At 38.4% G+C, this 25,471-nt stretch overlaps 2 non-coding genes across 2 annotated transcripts; both read right to left on the bottom strand.

The window, feature by feature from the left end:
- Nucleotides 1-1,292: 1,292 nt before the first annotated feature.
- Nucleotides 1,293-1,411, bottom strand: LOC126014965 (5S ribosomal RNA). Its single transcript, XR_007497884.1, has one exon. It is a non-coding gene; the product is annotated as a 5S ribosomal RNA (ribosomal RNA).
- A 7,594-nt stretch (nucleotides 1,412-9,005) lies between these two features.
- Nucleotides 9,006-9,135, bottom strand: LOC126014654 (small nucleolar RNA SNORA22). Its single transcript, XR_007497661.1, has one exon. It is a non-coding gene; the product is annotated as a small nucleolar RNA SNORA22 (small nucleolar RNA).
- Nucleotides 9,136-25,471: the final 16,336 nt, after the last annotated feature.

Genomic DNA, 25,471 nt, shown 5'->3' on the forward strand with positions numbered 1-25,471 from the left:
AAGTTTTGTCCATTTCTTTCAGGTTCACAAGTTTTGTGGCATAAACTTTCTTAAAGTAGTCTCTGGTCATTCTTTAAATGTCTTTATTGTCTGTGGTGATCTCCCATTTCAATTCTAATCTGGTTTATTAAGTTTCTCTTTCTCTGAGAATGACCCATGCTTTTTTGAGATTGAGTGCCCTATTAATATATACCTACCAGTCCACTATCTTCCATTTTTATTTTCAGATCTAGTATAGTTTTGTTAGGTTTCAGCCTGGTTGACTTATCAGGGGGTGACAAAGCAGTGTGTAGGTCACCTGCTCTCATTGTGTAGCTATTGATGTCTTCTTTCAAATTTGTCAAAAGTTTTATTAAAAATATTGCTGGTCCCTCACTGGGTGTGCATATGTTCAGGAATGTGATACTTTCCTGTTGTACATATCCCTTGATTAGTACAAAATGTCTTTAATTGTCCCTCGACACTTTTCTGAGTCTAAAGTTTGTTTCATCTGATACTCTAGCTTTTATAAGCAATTTTTTTGCCTGAATGATTGTCCCAAAACCTTTTATTTTGAGTCTATGTTTTTCAGATGTGTTTCTTGTAGGCAGTAGAAAGTTGGGTTTCAAGTTTTTGATCCTCTTTACCACTCTGTCTCATAAATGGTGCATTTAATTTATTTGCCTTGAGACAGATAATTGTCATGGGATTAAGTGTCATTTTTGTGTAGGGATTTGTTGTGTCTGTTGGTCTGTCTTATCTTAAGTAAGACCATTTAATTTCTCTTTTTTAAGGCTGGTTTTGAGTCTGTAAAGTTTCTAAGCTATTATACAGTAACTTTATGATAGACAATCATAGATGAGAAGCACTGTGAAGAAAGTCCACCTAAAGAGTATTGTTATGTCAGCATTATGAATTCATTTCTGTCTTAAAATCTAAATTGAGGAAAATAAAGCAATGTTGTTAGAATTAAAAGAGTGAAAGTTGTTAAATACCTAAAAAGAAAAACAACATTAATATGATGAGAAATTTTTCTTTCAGGTGAACCTTGAGTAAATTAAATTGTAAGATTTCATGATTAACTGTGACCTAGAGCAATAATAAAATTAAGACAAATCCATCATACAAAGAAATGCATTGGGGTTCAATCATTTTCATTCCTAGTCATTGATCATGTCTGTGGAAAGAATCATAGAGCATTAGTAGCAACTGATAAGGAAGTGGAATGGTTATCTGGTGTTCATTGTAGATGTCTAAGAAGTATAAAACAGGATGTATGATGCTGTGGATTTCCCCAATGTATTAGGGACTCAAGCCTATAGCACCTGGCATTCCCAGGTGGTCTCCCATCCAAGTACTAACCAGGCCCGACCCTGCTTAGCTTCTGAGATCAGATGAGATCAGGCGTGTTCAGGGTGGTATGGCCGTAGACATTCTGACAGGCATAAGGAAATGTTTCATTCAGAAAGTATAAAAGTCAAATTATATAGCCCGGATGGTACAATAAAACAAGTGGCAGGGGTGACTTGCTCATATAAATTATTGATGGCATAAAATAAATTTGCAAATATTCAGACACAGCTGCTTTACCTAGAGAAATACTAAATATAATTAGGGATATTGCATTGTCTTCATGGGAAAAATTGATTCTAACAGCATTGGTAGAGAAAACTTTTTAAAAATTACTTAAGGCCCTATGAGCCATATGTAGAATTTGTGGGTAAGCTTAAAGATGCTCTGAAGTTACAAATTGAAGATGAAGAGGTAAGAAACTTCCTACTAAAATCTTTGGTTTATTATAATGCAAATTTGGCCTGCAGATTAGTATTGAATACATTAAATCAGGGGTCTCAAACTCACGGCCAGCAGGCCATTTGCGGCCCTCCGTACATTTTGTGGCTGACGGCCAGCCTTCAAATATCGCAGTATTTGCGATTATTCACTTACTGAATAATCGCAATAAAAATCGCATTAGTAAGAAAAAAGATCATTCGCATACCCTGAGCAGTTCCGTTCAGGGTATGCAAATGTTTAATGCGATTTTTTTGCGGTTTTTTTCTTACTAATGAGATTTTGTATTGCAAGTATTTGATAAGCAAAATCCCTTATGCGGCCCTGCCTCACCCCGACTTTGCCTACTGCAGCCCCCAGATAAATTGAGTTTGAAACCCTGCATTAAATGAAAAGGCAGATGTGAATGATTTTCTTTGCACCTGGGAATCCCAACCCCTACCCCACTTGGACTCAGTACAAACCTTCATAGTTACCAACGAAATGATACCTTACTCCCCTCGGGGACAAAACACCTTCCGTAAACCAGGGTTTTGCCCAAAATGAGAAAAAGGCTGTCATTGGGCGAAAGACAGATCCAGAAATCTCGTTGATAATAATCTGAGGAGAGGTTTCAACACAAACCCTAGAAAGCAAATCAACTGTTACCATTTTGAGAAGCCCGGGCATGTCTAAAAACATTGCAGACTTCTTTTAATTTAACTCCTCGGATATACACAGACACAATGCAGGAAAATGCCCACAGGGCCTCCTCCCAGGCCTATCAAAACAGGGGCAAACTCCTCAAACCATAATCCTTCCACAGATCCTTGCTTTTATATATCCGAATCAGGTACCGCCGCCCTACGGTGGGAGCAGAATGCTAGGTCACACCGTAGGGTAGAGCACAATCACCAATCAGGGTAGGATCAGTAACATAATAATCCCATGGAAATGTTTACATATACAACATTCAATGAACATCCTCCATATTTCTTCTCTAAAATCATTATTTGAGACGATAAATCGGTTGCTGGTACTTTTCGGATCATTAACACTGCCATTCTCTTTCTCTATGCATAAAGTTTGACTGCATTGTTTCCCCATTGTTGCACCTGTAATGTGATGTTTTCTGCTTGTCGTGCTAGGGGTATTAACTATGAGTAGCGCATGGACACTGATCAAAGTGGAGTGACCAGGACCTTCTGCATCCACCTTTCCTGGCTCATCTGGCCTACTTCCATTTACGTAACTTCCACAGATGCTTCTGGGCAGGGTTGGTTAAAAAAAGGACAGCTGAGGCTCAGGGGTTACTCCTGGCTCTACACTCAGAAATCACTCCTGGCAGGTTCAGGGGACCATATGGAATGCTGGGATTTGAACCACCGTCCTTCTGTATGCAAGGCAAACTTACTTCTATGCTATCTCTCCCGCACAAAAATTTTTTTTAATTACAATTTTTAGTATGGACCACTTTTAGGGGAGTAATTGTCTTGTTGGTTTGGACCTGCTAGTTCATTTTTTAAACCGTTGCTACTGGACAATCAGGGCAACACACACATAGGTATATGTTGGGTTATGCAGCACTTGTGGGAGCCTTTAGCCTGTATTCAAAGTCTGACAAATAACTGGCAGATGCCTTAACTTATTTATTTATTGATTTAGATTTTGGGCCATACTCAGCTATATTTAGGGTTTACTCTTGTCTCTGCACTTAGAAACTGCTCCTGTCAGACTTTGGGGACCATATGACATGCCAGGGATCAAACCCTGATCTGTCCTGGGTCAGTTTCATGCAAAGCAAATGTCCTACCACTGTGCCCTACCTTATTATTTTAAGGCTTTTTTGTTTTATTCTATATTGTTATGACTTGATTTAAACTTTTTAAAGAAACTATTTCTAGTGGCCAAAATATACATTATCATTAACAATGTACAAACATTTCCTATTCTTGTATCATTATTACTAGATATATATATTTGAATATGTAATAGTTACTTTAATTGGTTTGAGAAGATTTATCACTATCTATAAGTTTGTTTTTTCCTGAAAGGTTGGAAATGTTAAGTATCTTGTCAAATGCCTATTATCCACTGAGTATATTCCTTGGAAATATATATATATATATATATATATATATATATATATATATATATATATATATATATATATATATACATATATATAGTACCTTAACTGATTACAGATGGTTATTGGGGCTGGAGTGATGGTGCAAGCAATCGGGCATTTGTCTTGCATGCACTAACCTAGGAAGGACTGCAGTTCAATTCCCAGCATTTTATATGGTCCACCAAGCCAGGAGCGACTTCTGAGTATATAGCCAAGAGTAACCCCTGAGCATCATCAGTGTGGCCTCAAAACAACAACAAAAGGGTTATTTAGTTTTTTTATTCCAAGTTTTTTGAGTTACTGCTGCTATCCCCATAATATATATATATATATATATATAATTGACAACAATTTTTTATTATCTATTTAAAGAAAATGTGTCACATATTTGACATAACTGATCATAATACATTTGTTTCAGGATGACATAAAGCAAAGTTATTAAGAACTAGAAAGAGAATAAAGATATAAAAATTTGAAAAAGAAGGGGAGAGTGTCATTAGCCATTATATTTGTGAAAATTATTGTATCACCAATAAAGTCATTAATGCAATAGCCGAAGCTTTAGTATGCTCCCATTTTTTCCTCAGAGATGGAAAATACACTAAAAAAAGATATGTGTGTTTCAATCGTCTTTTGCATAGTCACAGAAAAATATGAAAGAAATTGGACATAAACACCTCTGGCCTAAAAATTCCCCGATGCACTTTGGCATTAGACCAACTCAAGGCTTTAGGCATACTCGTTTGTAGAACCCCCTAGTCATTCGCAGTGGTCAGCTTTTCAGTCTCACAGTTTTTGCTGTCAAGTTTCTGTAGTTATAGATCCTGGTTTCTGTACAGGTCTTGTGTCGAAGATCAGGTGGTGTGTAGTGTCTTCTGGTTCCATCTCTCCATTGGTTAACATTGCACAGAATCCTGCCCTATAAGCACACTATTGCTGTTGCCTCTTTGTCAGGGTGATATGAGAACTGTTTTTGGAGTAAGTCAGTGCCGTGGTGGTAATAGGGCCTTCCTTGGTAGAATTTCTGTCCTGGTGCTGGTGTGGGAAACCATGTTTGTTTCTGTAGGTGGTATCCTTGGTTCAGGGTTGAATAGTCAATGTCGAATCAACTGGAGTTAAGCCAAGTCATTATTCCAAGTGTTTAGGGTGTAAGATCCCACTGAAGTATAAAAAATTTGTGGTCCAACTCTGTTAAAAAAGTAATTGTTTGCAACTGTTAAGTTTTCCCATTTTGATGTTCCTATGCAAAAGGGGACAACGTCACAGAGAATTACTAGTGCATATGGGGGGGTGAGGTGTCAAGACCAAGATTCAGACCATTTTGTTTACATGAACTCTGAACAGAGATTTGTCTACTAGTATACTCTAGTATACTAGTGTATGTTTTATACTAGTATATGTAGTGTAGTATATAATATACTGGTATACTACTAATATATTGAAATGGAACCCGAGGATAAGGGAAATTACCACTACATGAGAAGATATTCAATAACTGTTATGCCTATTAAAGGGGTGTATCTAATAAAAATATTCAAAGAAAATTATCTGCGGGGTCCCGAAGCCCCCCAGGGGGGCCCGGCCAGCAGGAATTAGCTGGGAAGGCTTCTCAGACAACCGCACTCCTATTTTGCTGGGTAGAAGAACAACCACACCTGTAAAAATCTGAGAGAGGTTAATAATAAAGACCCAAGGCAATATCTCACTGCTCAAAGGCAACTTTATTTGACTACAGCTCCTTCTTATATAGTGAAGGAGAAGGGGGCAGTACAAAGGTGATGTCAGTCATACTTTTTGGCGCGAAGGTCCATACAAGGCAAGAATACATATCAGGTTACAAGGAACAAAGAAAGTAAATCATTCTCCAAATAAGGAAATGGGCAGTGGGCTAGGGGGCTGGATGACCTTCAAGTTATGAAGAACGTGCTGTTTCTATGGAAATTTCTAGTGGCCTTCTAGCTGCATTCCTAATTGCTTGACTATCAGGAGGTGGTGCAAGATGTGCTTGCCTCAGTGATCTTGAACAGACAATGTAACATATACTTATTGATAACTGCCTTGTTGACTCCGGAATGTAGTTGAGGGAGTAAGACCTCATTTCTGGGAATGGTACCGGGCCGTGTTGCTCTCCTCCGGGCTACAAGATTAATTATCTCTTGCAGCTGCACATTCCTTTCTCTTTGGCCCAAGAACTTACAGCAAGGCTGCATGTAGCCTTTAGGTGAAAGGCTGGATTATGGCAGAAAGAACAGCAAAATGGCCTCAAACAAGTCACAGTCCCCAACATCTCCCCCTTTCTCTTCTAATAAAAGAAGGAAAGTCGTGAGCGGGTGGAAGAACCGTGTCTTAGGCTACAAGGTTTGACCAGGTCGGACACGGCCAAAGCCGCATTTAAAAGATGGCTACAGGCGCTGTGGGTGTGCACAGAGATTTGAATTATGCATTGTAGCCTTTTAGGGCCGTGTCCTAACTGGGACCTTGCTAATCCCGTCGTAGGTGTCTCCACAGCCGAGAGCACAAGTACCGGAGCGAGCTCCGTTTGTTAGCTATGCGCTCTATCTCCTGAAAACTTAGTGGCTGGAAGGGCGGCTTGGTGAGAAAAGCCAAGTTTTCACAGGAGTCACGTTGGGTTAACTGTTGGTAGTGAACTTGAACAGAGGTTTTTGCCGTCTCATCTACCTGGTTTTTAACAAGGGCAGTAAGTTTGCGGAAAGCCCATGGGTCAAAGGAAAGGAGCAGCATGAGGCTAATAAGAGGGCCCAAAATAGTGGACAGTAATGTATGTATCCAAGGAGAAGAGAAAAACCAACCCTGTTACCAACCTTGTTCTTCATCGAAATGTTTTTGGAAGTCTTTTATACCGTCACCAATGTGTTGAACGCTATTCCTAACTAATCCAGTTTTGTCTTTGAAAATACAACATTGTTCCTTAAGGGCTACACAGACTCCCCCCTCTTTCATAAGGGCAAAATATAGAGCACGACGATTTTGAAGAACTATATCAGCAAGGGAACTAACAGTATCGTAGGGGTTGAGGAGAGAAGCTAAGCTAACAGCGTTCATAATATGGGTCTGTGAGGGCTAGAGCAGAGGCATTTATAAGATTTAAAATAACTTGAGAGGAGGAGGATGGGCTAGAAGGCAGAGTTTGTAGCTCACAACCTGCACAACAGTGAGTTAATGACGCTGAGGCTGAATTTTCCAGAGAAGAAGTTCAGAGTCAGTGGTGTAGATAGGAGGTTCAAACGTTGTGATGCTTTCATAAAACGGCGAAACTGGTGAATTGCAGATTCAACAGTGTTCATAGCTGGTGTTGGAGAGCGCTTGGGTAGAGGCATTGACCATTTGCAGGATGAGGATAAAGGTGGAAACCGGACCAACAGGTTTGATGGTTATTTTAGGCATTAACAAAGCTAAAACATAATAATCATGATAAGCAAGAAACATTTCAGTAACAATATGGGGAGAAAATTTAGTGGAGCAAACAAAATAAGTGGAGTTGGGGGCTTCAATGAAGATGGAAGAGTTGTTAACAATAATGGTTTGATTGCAAATGTCTGATTGTTGAACAGGCGGGCACATATATGGTTCGAGCGAGCAAAGTTCCACGACCGTGACCTGTTTGCAATGGAGGTTGTTGGTGGCAGTGGTGGGCATCAAGGCAGCTAGGCAGAGTGCTCAATTCAGCATTGTCAAAGGTGGAGTCAGTTAGAAACAGGTTTGCAGGAATGGCGGCTAGCAGGAGGTTTATAAGAAAACAGCTTGGCAGGAGGCAAAATGGTTACTTCATATAAAAATTAAGAATTTACTTAGTTTTTTGGCTTGGGTTTACAGGCAGAAAACATTAGCAATTTACATTACACTAGTTATTTTTGAATACCACGGGAATGTTATTTGACCTCTGTTAGACTTTGGCATAAAAGAAATTTTATAATTAACAATTGCTAATTAAAAAAATTTTTAAACTGAATATAAAGGATTTTTCTTAAACTTTTAGTTATTATGTTAAAGCTGGATGCTATTTTTTAGCCATAAATACATATTCTATAGGCCTGAACTTACACATAACAGGAAAGCCGGGTGACTGCAAAGTCCAGAAATTCTCCAGGGAAAAGTTATCCCCGATGGCCATTGAGAAATCTGGGGTTTGCCATCTCCCACACCTTCCGCCATGTTCTTAGAAGGACAAAGCTAGCTTAATACATAATTTTTAACACATGATTTTTAGTTGCAAGATGCCAGTCTGTGAACTGACCAGACTGAACCAGGTTGAAAAAATTAATTGAAATTTGAAAAATGGATAAGGCTTTAAAAATTGTATTATTATAAAATGTAGAGATAACAAATAAACAGGCAAAACAAAACAACACTAAACACAACATTTTACACTTGTGGCCACTTTCATTCATCACAACAGACAGATAAACAGATAAAAGGAGTGATTTAAGACTTATTTATAAAAAATTGACAAGCGCTTTTAAATATTTAGCTAGCATGTTTGTGAGAAGAAAAAAAATTTTTGTAGAAAAACTTTTTTAGTTTTGAGAAGTACTTAATGTAGATGGAGTGGAACTTTGCTGAAAATAAATTTTAAGGTTTAGATTTAACACAAAACATTTTTAAAACAATTTTAATTTGAAGTTTAAAACATTAAGTAAAATGGTTAATGAGCACTGTAGAAGGAGTCTCTACTTGGAAGTATGAAATGATTTGCTGTAAATGAATAGGTTTTCTTTAAATTGGTTTTGCAGTAGAACAGTAAGACAGCTGCAATAAAGTGTTAAAATTTTTATGATTAAACACAATAGCATGAACTATGATTATTAAAGGTATAAAAACTGATTTTAAAAAACAAACAACTGTTTTTACTATGAAGACTTTAAGTGAATAATTTGTAAAAAATATTATATACTAAATTAACTAAATGCTTAGATTATTATAAAATATAGTTAAAGACATCTGATGTATTTACACACTTAGAACTTAAGACTAAAATTGTATTTAATACTAGTTAATTTGCTTATAAAGTTTAGTTACTTTTATATATTACTTATAAAATTATATATAATATATTTTTCATTTATATTATTTTTTCACTGCGACACAAATATACAGATTTGTATAATGTGCTGATATTTTGAATGCACTTAAAATAATAGTTCTTTCAATGCAGAAATAAAGAACAACCATTGCTGTAGCACAAAGTTAAAACTAAGGGTACTATAAAGCACACCTAGGTGTTTACTGTGCATTAAATTAACTATATTGTTTAAAAAGGCTAACCACATTATTTTTCACATAATTTTGTAAATACTTTAAAAATTAAAATAAAACTTTTAATAGAAAAATAAGACTTAAATTTAACACTTTTGTGTTCGTTTGGATTTTAAAACACAAAGAAGTTTTTCTTTTACCAACATTTTGTTATCTGTAAAGTGACAGAATCATGACCTTGCTCTAAAATTTTCTGAGAGGCATGAAAAAAAAAAGTTTATTGCCCTTATCTTCATGTTGCTTTTTAATGTTTTAATAATTACTTTACACCACTTAATGCACTAAACCTAATAACACATATCTGACGAAGTGTAGGGCTGACAAGGTGAAGCAGAGTCTTTCACTGATAACTCGGGGAGGGGCCAGCACAGTTAACAGCAGGAAGGCTAGAGGCAAATTATTTACAGTCCGCAGGGTGTAATGATATAGAGAAAAAAAAAAGCAATCTTTTAAGATTAATTACTAATTTATTGGAATTAGAGGGAATGGCAACCGAAGAGGGGAGTCTGGGTTGCAAAAGCACCATGGGGATCATGGTTTTATTAATTGATTTGAGAATATGCAAGAGATGCCACTTTTCAGATTTATTTTGAATAACAAAGATTGGGTATTTCAAGGTGAAATGGAAGGCTTAAAGTGGGAGTGGCAGGGCCTGAGCTGGCTGTTTCCCAAGGCTGGCAGGAAAGAGGCTGAAGGAGGCTGAGGGCTGGTTTGAGCAAAATGTACTGAGTAAAAGGTACATTAGGCTCAGAAGTTTTAACAGCAAAGTGTAGATATCGCAAGGTTTTATGGCTTAGCAGATGATACTTTGTAATTATCCTGCTCACTGTGCCCTTAGAATTTTTTGTAGGCACTGCAGCAGTTTCTGTTTTATGGCACTCAGCCTCACTTTTATTAGTTTGTCCCTCTGAATTCTCAAGATGGGGGGCCTGGCCGTGGAATTCAGTGGGCAGAGGACAGACAACTATAGATTTAGGAGGGCGGGGGAAAGCCTGAAGGGCAGAAACTTGTGAATTAAGAGAAGCAGCCTGTTTTTGAAGGCTTAAGATTTGTTTAAGATTTTCAATTTGGCCAAGTAGTTTCATTTCTATAGCTTTAAGAGGGGGAGCGGTGAGAGGAGGGAATCTGCCATGGTTAGGGACTGAACTTTCTCCGCGGTGGAGGCTGCTGAGCAGGGGGGGGGAAGCAGCAACAGTTTGTTGCCGCGTGTGGGGGAGCTGCTGGAATGCTGGCTCTGGGGAGCGACTTCCAGGCACAGAGGGCAGCAAGAGCCATGTTGGCAAGCTGGGACCTGGAAAGTGTGTGCTGTACCTTTAAGGTATGAAAAGAGGCGAGGCCAGCTATAAGAGCTTAGAGATCAGGATTCCTGCCTATCTGCAAGGGCTTTGCAGCGGAAAAAAAAGTTAACTTCCCAAGAGACAAAGAGTTCAGCTATTAGATTCTAAGCAGGAGAGCGTGTAAGGGGCTTGGGGGCCATAGGAGGTTACGGCTTGAAACGGCTCTTTGAGGCTTTTCTAATTAAAGGCTTTGTATTGTTGCAATTGCTGGCTAAGGAGGGGAGGGTGGTGAGGGGAGTAAAGGTTTTGGTGGAACAGGGACGGAGCTGAGACTAGGGAAGTGAAGGGCTGTTTAGGATTTTGCACAGAGGGTGCAGTGGCAGAAGTAAAGATGAAGGGTCAGAAGAGGAAGGAAACTGAGAGACAGAGTCAGAGCGAGAGGGAGCCCGGGAACACTAGATTTCTGGTAAACATCATGAACAAACATTAAAAAATTACAAATATCTTTTTTGGTAACCTCTATATGTCTGGCTTTCAACTCAGACTGTATATATTTAATGAATTTAAGTTCAGTACTCAACGAAACACCCATGGAAGTGAAGCCAACGGGCGAAGCCCCAAGAGCCAATCAGGGGTGGTGATCAGAACGACTGAAAAAACTGCAGTTTAAATTTTTGATTAAGGCTAACTCGTTTCAACGCTTACCCGGATGGGGTATTCCTGCGATTTACAAAACAGCTCCGGACTCGCCGACCCGTAGTCGTTCGGGGTGTGGCGGTGGTCTTCGAGCCCCACGTTGGGTGCCAAAATGCGGGGTCCCGAAGCCCCCCAGGGGGGCCCGGCCAGCAGGAATTAGCTGGGAAGGCTTCTCAGACAACCGCACTCCTATTTTGCTGGGTAGAAGAACAACCACACCTGTAAAAATCTGAGAGAGGTTAATAATAAAGACCCAAGGCAATATCTCACTGCTCAAAGGCAACTTTATTTGACTACAGCTCCTTCTTATATAGTGAAGGAGAAGGGGGCAGTACAAAGGTGATGTCAGTCATACTTTTTGGCGCGAAGGTCCATACAAGGCAAGAATACATATCAGGTTACAAGGAACAAAGAAAGTAAATCATTCTCCAAATAAGGAAATGGGCAGTGGGCTAGGGGGCTGGATGACCTTCAAGTTATGAAGAACGTGCTGTTTCTATGGAAATTTCTAGTGGCCTTCTAGCTGCATTCCTAATTGCTTGACTATCAGGAGGTGGTGCAAGATGTGCTTGCCTCAGTGATCTTGAACAGACAATGTAACATATACTTATTGATAACTGCCTTGTTGACTCCGGAATGTAGTTGAGGGAGTAAGACCTCATTTCTGGGAATGGTACCGGGCCGTGTTGCTCTCCTCCGGGCTACAAGATTAATTATCTCTTGCAGCTGCACATTCCTTTCTCTTTGGCCCAAGAACTTACAGCAAGGCTGCATGTAGCCTTTAGGTGAAAGGCTGGATTATGGCAGAAAGAACAGCAAAATGGCCTCAAACAAGTCACAGTCCCCAACAATTATCTGTCCTCTTTAATTCTTTTGAAATAGAAAGGGAAGGGGTAAAATCCGGAGCACATCTTCAAGCTGTGGTTTGGTTTTGTACAGTCTAGGGAAGATAGCTCCCAACATTTCCATAACAGGAAATGTCCTCAAGCGAGAAATTTCTCAAGAACCAAATCTGGTAGCAAGCAAAAGTCCATGGTAAAGGGAAGCTAAGGCAGAGTGTTCACCAGGAGCAACTCAATAGCAGCAGACTGTCAGTTTCTTCTCATGCTGAGAATCTGTCTTCACTTTAGGAGCTGGTTAGCATAATAAGATTTTGTCTAGCCTAATGATGATTTATTTAGCTTATGATTCTTTATTTTAATTGGGTGTTATAATAATCTAGGTAGGCTAAATAGTTTTGTTCCGGGTTTTTAAAATAACTTTATTTAACACTTGAACATGTGCCATTCTCACACATTGAAAGCTAGGTGTTTATTAACTTGGATACAAAACAAATGACAAGGCCTTATGACTTTAAAAAAGCAGGGTATACCTTTTCCATGGCAACTAAAGTATGCTTGTGTTTTATATATATATATATATTTACATATATGTATATACATTTATAAAAATGTTATATAAATATAAGCCACACATGCATATCTATGTAAGTGTAGAAATGTGTGTACCTTTTGTTGTGATCAACTTTAAAACTCTCACAACTTTACTTCTGGGCTTTTAGTCAAAGCTACCAAAGCACTTTTGGGGGGTCAGTAAAGTGAGGTTTGGTCTGTACATTGCTATGTGTTCAGTGAGTGCCATGCTTGGTCTGCTATGTGGAAGGCAGGTACCTTAACCACTATAACTATCTCTCTAGCCCTAAGCTGAGTTTCTGAGTGGGGATATATCATAGCTTTTAATATGAGGAACTATAAATAATTATTGATATTTTTATGCTCACCATTGAAGACTTCTGAGATTTTTCTCTCTCTTGATATGAAGATTAACTCAAATGAGAGACTTATGTTTGACTTTAAAACTTCCATTTCATTATGTTCCCCTTATTTAACCCTCTTTACCCTCAGTTCCTAACTGGATAGACACCAAGACTGACCTTTTGCCCCATCAGACCACCATCCAGCTTCTCATTGAAAGACACCCTCTAGGTCCCCATCTCATGCCTCGACAAAGAACTACAACCAACATGCCCACTGACTCATGCTTGGTGGCCCCTCTCTCCCCCATGGACTGTTGCATGATACCAGAATCAGCCTCAGCAAAACCCCTTGTTCAAGGACAATATAGGGTTTTGTAATGCCGCAGAACATGTGTCAAACTCAACTATCACTTGTTGTTTTCAAATAACTTTTATTTAAACACAGGCTTATTTATCTGTTCTATTTTAATATATACATATTTTCACTATTCTTACCATTTTTGGTGCTGCTTGGTATGAAAGCCTTGCCTGGGATAAAAGGGCAAATTAAAAACAGACCACAGAGACTGTGAGTATAACTTGTCATCCTTACCCAGAATAGCACCAGCAATCCAATATGAAATCATACGTTTTTGTATGGGCACAGTAAATAAGGAAAAAACATAGACACAGAAAATAGATCTTCTCTTCTAGGGATAAGACCTCACACTTTTTATAACACAAGGGTGCCTCCCATCCTGGACATGTGTCATGTGGATACAACCCAGTCTCCAGGAGATTGGAGAGTGTTCAACCCCAAACCCCAGATCCCAGATGTAGAACTGATACAGCTCTGGGCAACAACTCCATAAACCAACTCCATTGGGAGAATTATAGCACAGCTCTGGCACCAACTTGTACCAGTTATGATATGACAACGAGGAAATGACAACTTGACACAAGACCAAGTTGTCTTATCACCTCACCTAACACTGGATGGAAATCAGAAGATTTACTGTCCTTTGAACTGTGAAAAATAAGAGCACCATGTACAGAAAACTGACTTTGACAGCTGCAACTGGGCAGAACTTTCCTTGGGACCCATAAGAAAATCCCTGCCCTAGACTGTAGACCAGAGCTCTTATTAAAAAATGATTTCTTACTGCAGAGGCCCAACTTGGACAACAGAGACTGAGCAGAACCCTTAGATGCATAATATCCCATACTCCGGCTTGGCGACTGAATGAAAACAGGGAGCATCTGTTACAGAAGACTGAAAACAACAACAGTGATGGAACTGAACCTTTAGAACCGTAAAAATTCTAACCTAGACCCTGTCCTTGCAAATGTCAAGACCACTGGCTACAGCGGCCTCATTTTCTTACCCACAACTGAGAGGAAAGTTTCTTGGCACCACATAAAAAGCTCTTGGAATGAGGTAATGAGTATCTATGAAGACAGGGGTTGATTCCATGACGGTATGCTTCAAGGATGGAGAAGCCCTGAATCTCTTAGGCCATGGGAATTCCCATTCTCCCCCAATGCTTACTGTGCCTATGTAAAAAAAAAGGGGGGGGGGAAGCCAAACCCTGCCACTCCAGCACCCCTTCTCTTTCTTGTTTTGTTTTGATTTGTTAGTTTTTTACTTTATTTTCCTTCTCTTCTTTCCTCAACTTTACTTTCCCTTTTCACTCCTGTGGTTATTATTTGGTGATTATTTCTTTTTTTTTCTTATTAGCCGGGTGCACTTTTTCCTTTTTCTCTTTCTTTTTTTGGTAGTTGCGGCCAAATTTTTTTTCCCTTCTTCCTTTTTTTCTTATCCCTTTTATTGCAAACGACAACAGAATAGATAATCTACAATAAGCTGTAAAGTGGAGAACAGCTGCACTAGTATTCTGGGGGGAAAGGGAGGGAAATATAAGATGCATGCTGGAAACGGGGGTGGAGGGAGGACAGCACTGGAGGTGGGAGTGCCCTTCATTTGTTGTGACTATGTACCATAAATAATTCTGCGGAAAAAAAAATAATTGTAGAATGCCTGTCTTGAATACAGGCAACGGAGGGGAAGGGGGAGGGGGGAATGTTACACTGGTGAAGGGGGTGTTCTGTTTGTGACTGTAACCCAACTATGATCATGTTCCTTAAATAAAAAAATATATTTAAAAAGAAAAGAAAAAAACTTCCTTTTCACTTTTAATAGTGTCTTCAATCCTTGGAATTCAGTCATTAAAAAGTCCTCTCTCTCTCTCTCTCTCTCTCTCTCTCTCTCTTTCTGTATATATATATATATATTAACACTTCAACTTGTAGACTTTTAGAATTAAGTAAATGTACTTTTTAAACATATTTAATATAGTGTTTAATTTACAAATCAAGAATTGGTAACAACAAAGTACAAATTCTGTACTTTTTTACATTTAAGTTCTGTAAACTTAATTTTATTTTAAAGTGTATTTCATGCAACTTATACTAAAATAAACACAAACATTTTATAGTTAATAATTCCAATGAAGAAATTTAGAAATATTTAAAAACTCTATTTTCTTATGAATCATATACATGTTCTTCGTGGTTGTTTTTTTTTTTTTTTTGGAACAGACATCTTGTCTTTTAAATTTTGCCAAAATGTCATACCACTATACTAATAAAAAAGCCAGTTTAAACAAATTGAAATTTACCTTTTAAATATATGGGGTGCACATTCATTTGAAGTTTTCCCTATACTTTATAATTATGCTTCTCTGAGAAAGGAAAACTACATCAAAACTGGTTGACTTAAGTATTTTTTTCTTTACTCTTGTTTTTGTAGTTATGACTGGGTGATCACCAACATACTTGATTGCTGTACTCATATTTTAATCGTTTTTTACTGGGGTAGGTCATTTAACAGGTTTCAGTACTGAGACATTTGGCTATAGTGGAATTTAAGGATTATACTTCTTTAATAGTAATTTATATATGTATATACATGAGCACATTGGAGACTGCACCCTTTTTTGTAATTTTTTAATTTTAATCATGAGAACAAAGATGCAAAGAAAGAGGACAAGGTAAAGTTACAGTGGAAGGACAATCACCCATAAACAGAATTCTCATAAATCCCCTTGCTGATATCTGAACTTTGAACTTTCAGCCAAAGAACATTAAGAAAAATAACAAAGAACCCATGTACAATTACTTTGTTCCACAAGTCCCCAGATTGTAATACATAATATTTTCTAGCAGCACACAAAGCAATCTAAAGCCATAAAACTTATGTAACTCCTTAAACATTGAAGGCAAAATACTTTTTTATATTTCCATGCACATGCATATTAGTTTAAGTTAACCTCAAAAGTTTAAGTGTGTTGTTTTTCTTAAGGATTAGAGCAAAGGAGCACAGTAAAAATGGTGTTAGAGTGGCAATTATTGTTTGCATAGGCCCACCAAAATATGAGGGATGTGGAAAGGAAAAGCCTTGGCCTAAATACAAGAAGACCCTACCCCTGAAGTTTCCTGGCATAAGACCAACACTAGGTTTCAGGCAAAATAGTTTGTCCAATCCAAGTCATTTTCTGTAGTGCTATTACACTTTTATTTTTCACACAGTCTCTGTTGTTGGTATCATGTTTTTGTATTAATGATCCTGAAATCTGCATATCCTACATTGCAGTCAAGATGGTGCAGAGCGTCCTCTCGTTTCACCTTACAATTAAAGGGCAATACAAAGAACCCTGTCCTGTAAGCAGGTCGTTGTTGTTGTTAAGTCTTCTTAGTGTTAAGGGAAGTGTCTTTTGAGCAGGTCGATGTCAGAGCAGTGGTAGGGTCTTCCCTGGAAGAGGATTGCTTCCAGATGTTATAAAAATCCTTGGATGTTTCATAGATAGCTTCCCTGATTCAGGGGTGAATGGAGGATGCCCATTCTTCTGAGGCCTGTGCCTGGTCATTATATCAATGTTCAGGGTGTAAGGTCCCATTGCACTACAAGATTTGTGTGTTCCAATATCTATTAGATAAGAACTTATTTGTATGTATAGTATTTTCCCATTTTAATGTGCCTATGTAAACATGGAACAATGCCACTTGGCATTATCAGCGCCTATGGGGGCCGTAAGAACAAGTCCAACAATCCCCATGACATGGTTTAATCATAAGCATTAAACTGAGGGACTCTTTCACCAAAATTCCTTATTGAGGAGCTCACAAAGAGAAGAAAAGATAAAAAGTGGGTAGAATAGTCACCATAAAAGAATACTTAGTAAGAGTTATAGCTGTCAAAGAAAATACACATAATATATTCAAAAGACATTTGTGCCCATTTTATGTCTTTTGAAATAGTTGGGGGTTGTTAAATCCAATGCATGACTTTGGTCTGTGATTAGGACTGTGCAGTACTGAAGTTAAAAAGAGTAAATGTGGGGTACTGATGGTTGGGGGTGAAAGAGTTAAGGAGTAAAAATGAGCTTTGTAGGGGTGTGCGAAAGGGCAGAATCTGTTGGGGCAGGAGATCAATCTTGGTGCCTAACAAGTTAAGAGGGTAAAAAGGGTTAATTAAGGGGAAGATAACGAATCTGGATTAGGAGATAAGGGAGTAAAAGGGGCTCTGGTGTGGGGGAAGGGCAATATATCAGAGGGGCTATATACATTGTATAAATGAATTGTTTATGGATTAGCTTGGCAGTCAGAGAGGACCACTGTATAGGAAGTCATGTCTACATATACACTGATTTTAGAGACCTATTTGAATGTTATCCACCAAATCTAGGGCATTCCATTGTATTTCCTAGAAACAAGAAATAAGAACATTTTTGGCGAAGTTAAAAAGTATGTATATATACTTTTGAAAATGAATGCTAGTAAGAAAATAACCATGCATACGACAGGAATTTGTTTCCCCCACCCTCCCCCCAGGGACTGATTTACCAGGCCTGGCCCTGAAGACCAGTCTGACATGGGGGGATCTTATGGTCAGCCCGGGGGGGCCTATGGCTAGCTGTCCTGCCCAGAGCCCTCAACATACCAGTGGAAGACACCTAGAAGTCCTGGCATGCGGAGTCTTCTGAGAGCAGCCCCTGCCTCTGTAGTTTGTGTATGCATGGGGTGGGGTTTCTCCTTACACCCCCCCCCCAGAGCCTGATTTACCAGGCCTGGCCCTAAACACCAGTCTGGCGTGGGGGAACTCAGTCCCCTGGACGAAGTGGTCAGCCCAAGGGGCCTATGGCTAGATGTCCTGCCCAGAGCCCCTAACATACCAGTGGAAGGCACCCAGAAGTCCTGGCATGTGGAGGGAGACTGTACTCTTTATTGTGGTTCTCAAATTCATTATTTTTTTTGTTTGCTGAGACTTGCTGTTCTGTTCTTTTAGCTGCAATTCTTTTTTATTAATATTTTTTAAACACCTTGATTACAAATATGACTGTTGTTGGGTTTCAATCATGTAAAGAACACCCCCCCTTCACCAGTGCAACATTCCCATCACTGATGTCCCAAATCTCTCTCCTCCCCACCACACCCCAACCTGTACTCTAGACAGGCTTTCTACTTCCCTCATTCATTCACATTGTTATGATAGTTCTCAGTGTAGTTATTTCTCTAACTGCACTCACAACTCTTTGTGGTGAGCTTCCTGTCATGAGCTGGACCTTCCAGCCCTCCTCTCTTTGTCTCAGAATTATTACAAAGATATCTTATTTTTTTAAACCCATAGATGAGAGAGACTATTCTGCATATCTCTCTCTCTCTCCCTCTGACTTATTTCAGTCAGCCTAATGGATTCCATGTACATACATGTATAGAAAAATTTCATGACTTCATCTCTGTTTGTGGCTGCATAATATTCCATTGTGTATATGTACCACAATTTCTTTTAGCCATTCATCTGTTAAAGGACACCTTGGTTGTTTCCAGAGTCTGGCTATTGTAGATAGCACAGCAATGAATATAGGTGTAAGGAAGGGATTTTTGTATTGTATTTTTGTGTTCCTAGGATATATCCCTAGGAGTGGTATAGCTGGATCATATGGGACCTCAATTTTCAGTTTTTAGAGGAATATCCATTGTCACTTTCCATAAAGGTTTGACTAGACAGCATTCTTACCAGCAGTGAATAAGAGTTCCTTTCTCTCCACATTCCTGCCAGCACTGCTTATTGCCATTCTTTGTGATGTGTGCCAATTCTATGGTGTGAGATAGTACCTCATAGTTGCTTTAATTTGCATGTCCCCGATGATTAGTGATGTGGAACATTTTTTCATGTGCCATTTGGTCATTTTTATTTTTTCTTTATCAAAGTGTCTATTTATTTCTTTCCCCCATTTTTTGAAGGGAGTAGATGCTGTTTTTCTTGTAAAGTTCTGTCATTGTCTTGTATATTTTTGGATATTAGCCCCTTATCTGATGTGTATTTAGTGATTGCAATTCTTTCTAGTGTTCACATTCTTTCACTTGTGTACATACACATATACCTGGCCACAATATCTTAAGAAACTGCTTGTGATGCAAAGTATCTCAGACCCAGAACTACCTGGTAAACAGCAGAGGTGGCTGCTGTGACTTCCATAGTCCCACAGAAAGTGATGTTGTAGAAAGAAATTTGGAGCCATTGGCCCATCTAGATGATGAAAGAAGCAAGCATCAGAATTATAGGTCCAGAAGGGCAGGTCCTAGCTTTGAGAGGACTTTTCATAGTGCTAGGGATCATAGGCCAAAATAATTTTTGAAGCCCTGAATCACTTAGATGATAAAAAAAGAATGCCAGAACAGGTCCCGAAGGGCAGGTCCTGGGTATGAGAACCAAGGTCAGGATCTTCCCAGGTCCTCAGCACCCAGGAAGAGGTCAGGGAAAGAGATAATGGGAGAGAAAAATGCTCAAAACTTGGCTCACACTATCAAAATTCCCAGGATAATACAGGAGGTTGCAAGTTTTGGTACTCTCTCAATTACCTCATTCTTACAATGCTTTAGTGTGTTTCTTTTCTTATCTACAGATCAAGTTTTTCTTCTCACTAATATGTGTGTGACACAAGTCAGGATCATTCAAAAAGTCAAAGCAGTTTTTAGAAAAAAATTCATCCTGGTCACACTTAAAGACTCGGCAACTTCCAGTTCCACATCAGCAGAGCTGAACATGCAGTGCCAGATGGATATAATCAAGAAAACACACTTCTGGATCCTCTCTTTCTTCTTTATAAAATAGATTTAGGTAAATATGAGAAAGGGGTGGGGAGAGTGACTTTTTAATATAGAACACATCCATCTCCAGAGGATGAGAAATGGCTGTCTCTTAGCAATAACCTGACAGAAATATCTTGATTATGACCATAATAAACTTCTTTAAGCAGCCATTTATCTGAATTAAGAGTATATTAAGTCTATTTCTCCCAGAAGGCACATAAAATCAAGTTCATGAGAGTGTGTTAAACATTAACAGTAAGTATATTGTTCATCCTCATTAAAGTTGCTGTCAACTATATAGATACCAGCAATTTCTTTTGTCATTCCTTTGGTCAGTGTGTAGTTGTCATATAGCTACTCTATAAACATACATTATAGCATATGCTTTATTATAGAACCCACAATTTTGCTTAAATATCAGCATAAAATCACTGGAAATAAAAGATTAATGAGGCTATTTTGATCTAAATTACTCTTTTGAAATATCAGTTCTATAGGTGTCAACTACCCTTATAATTAAATTTTACTTCATAATACCTATGAATTCACACCATAATATTAGTCTTCTCTAAAATAATTCCATTAGCTTAGAATACTAAATTTTTATTTCAATACAATTTCAGTTTTATATCTTATACAAAATCTGCTACTGCGGTCTATTTGATTAGACAGCTTTTATCATTCAAAGACAGATAATGCATAGCTTCAGAGAAATATAGAAACAACATATTCTTGTCTGGGATCACTCACTCTAATGTAATTCGATATGGTGATTTTATTTCTGAAGACCATCCTGACCCTATAAGCACTCCTGCTGGGTCCACATGCATTAGTTTAATTCAAAATGGTACTATTTTTAGTCAAATCTCTACCCAGAGCCAACACCAATTTTGCTGTTGGTCAACAATATTTTTTTTTCTCCCAAAATTGCACTTGGAAGGGCTCAGACATTTTAGTTCAATTGAAATGGTCCCACAGAAAGTGATGTTGTAGAAAGAAATTTGGAGCCATTGGCCCACCTAGATGATGAAAGAAGCAAGCATCAGTATTATAGGTTCAGAAGGCAGGTCCTAACTTTGAGAGGACTTTTCATAGTGCTAGGGGTCATAAGGCAGAAATAATTTTTGGAGCCCTGAATTACTTAGATGATAAAAGAGAATTCCAGAACAGGTCCCTCAGGGCAGTAGACACTTTTGCAGCTGTTAATCAATAATTCAACTTTTATTTTCCAGGGTATCATCTTGGCTTTGCCAATTAAAACCTTAGTTCAATTCAAAATAACACTTTTTAAGTCCAAACTCTGCCCACAGCCCACAGATGCTCCTGTTGTTCTTGGTCAAGGTTCTTTGATTTACTTATTTTTCTTTCATGGCTACACTCTTCAGTTCAATTCAAAATAGCACTTATTTTAGTTTAAACTCTGTCCACAGATGTGCCCAAGGATCAGATCAGTTGGTTTGGAAATGATATGCAATATCAAGGAGGCAATCAGCTTCAGCCTAATACAAGTCAAGTGCTTTATATTCTTTGTAATGCTACTGTCATTGTTACTCAAAAAAATTATTTTTTTTCCGCTTGGATACACTCTTGGCTGAGTCCACTCACCTCAGTTCAATTCAAAATGGTGCTTTATTAGTCCAAACTCTGCCCATGCCCACAGCTACTCTTATCACTGTTGGTCAATAGTTCATTTAATTTTCCTCCTGGCTATGCTCTTGGCTGGGCTTGCACACCTCCATTTACTTAGCAAAATCTATTACATTTTAGAGAGAATTAGTTTTCAACTTTCTACTCTTTTCTATACCCCTAGAAATCTGGGCTACCAGCTTCCACTGAAGATGTGACAACCAGCAGAGAATAGTCTTTGGTGCTGGCTAAAGGTGAGCTCAAGATCATGGAAAATGATAATTTAAGGAGTTACTCACAGAGGATTAAAATGAAGTTTCCCTGTAGATCATTAAATACTTAAAAATTAGAGTATTCATTTTTACTTATATTCTTCCACAAGGGCCAGAGGCCTCTAAGAAATTGACTCACGTTTTATATATGAAATATATTTTGCTTTCAAGTTGTTTGGTTTAATTTAAGGCAAATATTATTTTGGGGATTAAAACACTGCAATTTTGTGTTGTACAACTCCAATTACAAAACATTCAATTTATTTCTGGATTATATAATATTTATTTCTGAATATAGATAAATAAACCATTAGAATATTTTTTCTTCAGAGTTCTTTTATCTAAGTAATAAAATTTCAGCTTTCTTAATTTTTATTTTTGTTACTAGTAATGATGTGTTATTAATAATTTATACATCCATTTGTTTTCATTGACTGCTGTTTCTATTTCTTGGTATTTGAGAGTTCTTTATACATTTAAGGTGGTAATAACATTTTGTTTTATATATGTACATATAAATATTTTCTCAGTTTTCTTATCTTTTAATTTTGGTTTTAGTGCTTATACATATAATAGTGATAAAACAATAAATAATAGTGATAAAACAATAGTGATAAAACAATGTAGCCTAATATTTTTTAATTTATTTTTTTATTTTAATTATGACAACAAAGATGCAAAGAAAGAGGACAGGGTAAAGTTACAGTGGAAGCCCAATCACCCATAAACAGAATTCTCGGTAATCCCATCGATGCTATCCCAGCCTTGAACTTTCAGCCAAAGAACATTAAGAAAAACAAAACTGAACCCATGTACAATACAATTACTTTGTCCCTCAAATCCCCAGTTGTAGTACATACTATTTCTTAGCAGCACACAATATAATCTAAAGACATTAGACTTATGTAACTCCTTAAACATTGAGGGCAAAGTACATTTCTCTAGTTCCATGCACATGCTTACTAGTTTAAGGTAACCTCAAAAGTTTTAGTGGGTTGTTTTTCTTAAGGATTGGAGTCAAGGGAACATAGTAAAAAACGGTATTAAAGTGGCATTTGTTTGCATAGGCCCACCAAAACATAAGGGACATGGAAAGACAAAGTATGGTCTAAATACAAGGAGACCCTACCCCTGAAGTTTCCTGGCACAGGACTGACTCTAGGCTCCAGGCAAACTAGTTTGTCCAATTCAAGTCATCGTCTGTAGTGGCAATACACCTCCATTCCTCACATAGTCTCTGTTGTTGGTATCATGGTTCTGTATTAAAGATCCTGGAGTCTGCATATCCCATATTGCAGTCAGGATGGTGCAGAGCATCCTCTCGTTTCACCTCACAAAGTCTAAATTGGAAACGGAGGAGAAAAAAGACTGTATTGAAAGCGGACTGATTTTCTGAGAACAACCTTCAGCTTGAATTTGGATTTTGACTTTGGAAATTTTGGACTGAACTTTTAGTTTAAATCACTTTGAACTCTGAACATCCAAAAGCCACCTGCCAAAAAGCTGTGACCAAAAGAAACCTGCTTCCAAAAGTGCCGTCCGGAGGGAAAAAAAAGGCAGCTGCTATCAACCAAGAACTCGGCCCTGTAGCAAAAAAGCGGCGAAAAGCTTCTAATTAGCCCTGAAGCGGCTCGGCTTGGCTTGGCTTGGCTCCGCTCAGCTCGGCTCGGTTGGGCTCAGCTATGCTCCAAAAGTGGCAAGCCTGGGATCCACCCTCCAAATCACAAAGATGAAATGGCCCAAGCGAAACCAACCTGCACAAAGCTTACAGAAGCCACGTGGTGAGATCAGCGTGGGACAAATTAATCATCTGGACTTATGATTTTAAGTGTAGGGACTAAGCGGATAGTCATATATTTCACTCATAGTTGGTGATGGGATAAGTTTTAGTGAGTTAGTGGTTTAAAAAAAAATTAGGGAGGTAATATAGCTTAGCCCATTTAACATCTAATTTCTAACCGCCTGCATCTTTGTCTTAAGTCATTTTCTTTATAATTTAAATGTGTTTTGTTTTCAAGTTAATATTTTCAATTGCAAAATGTTTTACTGTGTATTTTAATGTACTTAGCCTGTTTTTAAAATGTATGTTATGCATATATGCTTTAGTACTTGTGTGTAGGGAAGGTTAATAGGAACAGGAAGTTCCCCCAATATAGTTTAAAAGTATAGGAACATGAAAGTTCCAAAATAGTGCTTGGTAAAAAAGCATTAAGAATTTTTAAGTTACAGGTGTATAGTATATTTTGCAAAAATGTTATGTTTTTGAAAAGGGCTGGTATATTAATTTTCACTTTATTACATTGGTGCATAAAAATATTAACCCACCTTTGGCTAAAGGTGCAGTCAAAATTACATAAGGGTCTTTATATTTCAGAAAAGGGGGAAATGTTGGTGTACCTAGCTGAAACCCTGGATTTAGGTGTAGATACCTAAGGCCCACCCATTTCTGGGAGGGGTCTTGGGAACCAGATATTAGGTGTGACCTTACCTGCAAGACCCCGCCCATTCCTGGGAGGGGTCTTGGAAAAGTTAGATAAGCCTTGGACCGAGGGGATTCGGCCCCTTTCGGCCCTGCTGAGCTCTCTGGCTTTAGGGTCTCTGCCTCTTTTGGTTTTGGACCAGGATGGAGGCGAAGGGGAAGATGGCTGAAAGGGTTTACACGCAGGGTAGGCTAGAATGGCTGAATGCTTAAAAAGTTATGAGATAGGCCACACACCTGTGGTGGTCAGGCATGAATAAAGTTGATGCTTCCTGATGCCTGTCTCTGGATAAGTCTGATTTCTGCCTTTCACCTGGGCCTGGGACCCGCTGGCTAGACGGGGTTGTGGAGCCACGTGGCCTGGGATGGCAGAAAGAAATCCATCACCATCCACTGCCATCCAGCCCCATCGTTAATTATTTGATACAACAAGGGGCACTAGAGAGAACCATGTCCTGTAGAGCAGGTCATTGTTGTTGTCAAGTCTTCTCAGTGTAAACGGAAGTCTCTTTTTAGGAGGTCGATGTCAGACCCTTGGTAGTGTCTTTCCTGGTAGAGGACTGCTTCCAGCTGTTGCTGGAAGACCTTGGAAGTTTTGTAGATAGCTTGCCTGGTTCCGGCATGAATGGAGGATGCCCATTCTTATGAGGCCTGTGCCAGGTCATTATATCAATGTTCAGGGTGTAAGGTACATTGTACTGAGATTTATTAGATAAGAACTTATCTGTATGTATGGTGTTTTCCCATTTTAATGTGTCTATGCAAACAAGGATCAATGCCATGGGGCGTTATTGGTGCATCTGGAAGCAATAGGAACAAGACCAGCAATTTCCAGGACATAGTTCAATCATAGGCATCAAACTGAGGGACAGTTCCACCAACAATCCTTACTTAACAGCTTACAAAGAAAAGACAAGATGAAAAGTGGATAGAAACATCATGGTAGAAGAATATATAGAGAGTTACATCAGTTAAAGAAAATACCCATAAAATATTCAAAAGATATATGTGTTCAATATGTGTTCAATTTGTGTCCTAAAAAGTTCTGGGATTTGTTAGGTCTACTGTATGTCTTAG

This window comes from Suncus etruscus, chromosome 7 (assembly GCF_024139225.1).
Source record: "Suncus etruscus isolate mSunEtr1 chromosome 7, mSunEtr1.pri.cur, whole genome shotgun sequence".
Taxonomy (NCBI): domain Eukaryota; kingdom Metazoa; phylum Chordata; class Mammalia; order Eulipotyphla; family Soricidae; genus Suncus; species Suncus etruscus.